This window comes from Etheostoma spectabile, chromosome 17 (genome assembly GCF_008692095.1).
Source record: "Etheostoma spectabile isolate EspeVRDwgs_2016 chromosome 17, UIUC_Espe_1.0, whole genome shotgun sequence".
Lineage (NCBI taxonomy): Eukaryota > Metazoa > Chordata > Actinopteri > Perciformes > Percidae > Etheostoma > Etheostoma spectabile.
This window is the reverse complement of record NC_045749.1, coordinates 5,011,839-5,014,978: the sequence shown is the minus strand read 5'-3', so window position 1 is coordinate 5,014,978 and position 3,140 is coordinate 5,011,839. Positions and strand designations below refer to the sequence as shown.

General features: G+C 42.5%; 1 protein-coding gene and 1 long non-coding RNA gene across 5 annotated transcripts in view; both read right to left on the bottom strand.

The window, feature by feature from the left end:
• The window catches only part of kcnq5a (potassium voltage-gated channel, KQT-like subfamily, member 5a), a 94,331-nt gene that overhangs the window by 75,740 nt on the left and 15,451 nt on the right, over positions 1 to 3,140 (bottom strand). The window lies entirely within an intron of this gene.
• Positions 1 to 3,140, bottom strand: part of LOC116705254 (uncharacterized) — an 11,369-nt gene that overhangs the window by 3,152 nt on the left and 5,077 nt on the right. The window contains exon 2 of the long non-coding RNA XR_004335886.1: positions 420 to 422. This is a non-coding gene — a long non-coding RNA (uncharacterized LOC116705254). The remainder of the gene's footprint in view (positions 1 to 419; positions 423 to 3,140) is intronic.

The following is a 3,140-nucleotide window of genomic DNA, read 5'->3' as shown; positions in this document are numbered from 1 at the left end:
TACATGAACAAGCAGATATATTTTTGTATTTGTAGTCCGAACTGCATTATTATCTGAGCTTTCATTTTAGGTTACCTCCCCCTTTTCTGCTTTCCCTCCCCAGAGAATTTGGCCCACCCATGAGAAAGAGAGAGACATCATGGCTTTCAAGTGGCAGTTGGTCAAGGCCACACCCCCAGCTGCCACCTTTTTGCCCCCCCCTCTCTCTTCCCCAATAGCTACAGACTCAGAAATGGCAGACTATATAAAGCTCATTGTGGGACTGGCTCTAAGTGGCTGTAATTTTGCACCAAGGCTGAATTTTGGGAAAGCGACTTCAGATGTGGTGTTGGGACCACTAAGGTCTTTATTAAAGCATCCAAAGACCAACATGTCATGGGACCTTTAATTTATTTATGGCGTTTTTCCATTAATGGTACCTGCTGGACTCGTCTCGACTGTGGTGCCCCATCCTCCTTTTTCCATTGCGGATTAGTACCGCCTCATGCGTGAGGCGATCTGTGGCTGGTCGTCATAGCAGGAAACTGCTGTGACCTAACGTGACACACACACAAAATGTGGAAGGTGTGTTGTTTTTGATTCTCACCATGTGGCTGTTGCAGCCAAAAGACAAATTTAGTTTCAAAAGAAGCTGGAGGCAGCAAAAAAAATATAAAAAATGCTGGCTAAACTATTTAAACAACCTGTGTCTGTCGCTAGCAATGATGACGCAGTGAACAGTGACGATTCTCTCCGACCAATCAGCAGTCTGCAGGTTTTCACATCTGTTAGCAGGTGCCAGGGACTTTTTTCATAATGGAAAACCAAAAAAGGCAAGTAGAGTCAAGGCGAGTGGAGTAGGTACCATGCAGTGGAAAAACGCCATTAGATAGTAAATAAACTCGTAAAACAGACAAGTATAGTCATGTAATCCATTGAGTTCAACAGTGTAACTGTATCCTAAATACCATTTAAATTGCTACTGTAGCAGAATACAATTACTTAGAATTTGAATTCTGAATACATAACGCTGGTACATGTATTCCCTTACTCCCCAACACTGCGCATGACTGTGTTAACCAGTCAGCTGGGTCTTTTTAACTTAAATCAAACTTTAACAAGCTCTCTCTCTCTCTCTTTGTTTCGCTCGCGCACGCACACACACACACACACACACACACACACACACACACACACACACACACACACACACACAAGGTGCGATGCTATCCAAACAGCCAGCTGTCTTGTTGTGTCAGGCTGGTTGCTCTGTTGGCTGCAGGCCTAAGAGAAGCTTACTTAAAGAAAACAGAGACTCACTCTACATTAGACTGACTCCCGTCAATGGACTGGGCCCAATGCCTGCGCGCACACGCACACACACACACACACACACACTTTCACTCTCGCTCTCAGAGAAAGTTTCTCACACACATGCACTCACAGGGACATTCTCTCCCCTCTTGCTTCATTTCCACTCACACCCTTGCACACACACAGACTCCCACAGAGGACCTTTCATGCAGTGTAACATGAGTCGCTTGATTCTGTACAAACTCTGGTTGCTAGGGCCAACATATTCTTTGATAAGTCATGTGGTAGAGATTATGGTCTAAAATCGATACGATATATCACGATCACACTACCGGTCAAAAGTTTGGGGTCATTTAGAAATATCCATTCCACTCCGTTATAGACAGAATACCAGCTGATCTGAGTGGGGGGCTGATCTTTACTGCCATTGCCCATTATTTGTCTTTTAATTGTTTTTAACCCTGTGCTTGTCATTGTGTCTGTAACTCTTGCAGCTAAGTGAATTACTCAATGTCCAAAACAAATTTCTCCTTAGGGAGACCTATAAAAGTACTTTGACTTTGACTTTGATCAACGACCATTCATCCAAGGTTCCAAAGGCACATTTTGTTTAGTAATCTGATATAATTTAAAAAAACTGAGGAAACATTTTTGCATTGTGACGATGCTGTGAGAAAACACAAATCCACTCATGCCAGAGAGCATTTTGCCCTACCACATCATAAATGGACAGGTGGCTGAGGAAAAAGTGACAAGTGCAAGATGCGCTGAAGATTGGCCAGGCTATGTGTGAAAAATGTTCTTTATCACTTCCGGAGGCAGTTCATGCACCCATCTCTAAGAAGGTAGTGACTATGAAGTTCCAGAAAAATGGAATGAAGGTCAGTGGGAAGGTTGTTTGGGACCTTGAGTCATTATTTGCTCGACTGTTAGTGGTCGAAAGCCAGAGAAAAATTGAGCTCTCTTCTATCTTTAAATATGAGCTTAGCCCAGTCCCCTTAAGTATCATTGATGACAATGGAGAACTCCGAAAGGGCAATAAGTCAGTGTGTTCTGAGTGACAGTGTGTGTTATCTCAGTGAGGATTGTTCATAGTGTTTGGCTGCACTGAGCCTGTTTTGAGACGTGTGGCAAGAGTTGGGTTTGCCTGGAATGAGTTTTGCAGGCGATGTGAACTGTTTAGTTCAGGTGACTGTTGGTAGTGCAGACTGTAGTTTTGCACGTGTGACTTCAGTTGTGACCACTGTCATATAGCAATCAAAAATAATGTAATGTAAATGTACTGTAATGCATGCGTGTGTATTTTGGGCCTGTGTGTGTGTACAGTAGCCTAATGTGTAAATCAACAACAGAGTGAAAAAATGAAATTTCCCCTTGAAGATTGATACACTAAACTAAACTCTGTACATACTCTGCATTCTTCACCTATTAATATACGTGAGCTGGCTGAGTAAGAATGCATTTTAAAATGGTTGGTAAATGAAGCAGTGAGAAATAAATGTAAAATTGTGTGTTGTGGGCCACACAATAGCGCAGGCTTGCAAAAGTGTGTGCTCTATTAAGTGTAAACACCTATCTACAGTATATTAACCACAAAGAAGGTGTATATAGCATGAGGCACACACATGATCACAGGTTAACCCCATTTTCTGCTTTTGAGACAGTAAAATCCATGACCATTCAGTGTATCTTTAGTCTATACCCACAACTTTCCACTTCCCGGGATTGCTCCGTTGCCGACGGAAATTCCGTCACTCTTTTCAGCCGGATGTCCGTTACCTTCCACTTTCTTTGTTGGAATTTTAAACTCTTGTTGATATATGAGCACTATGGTTAACTGCTCCTCA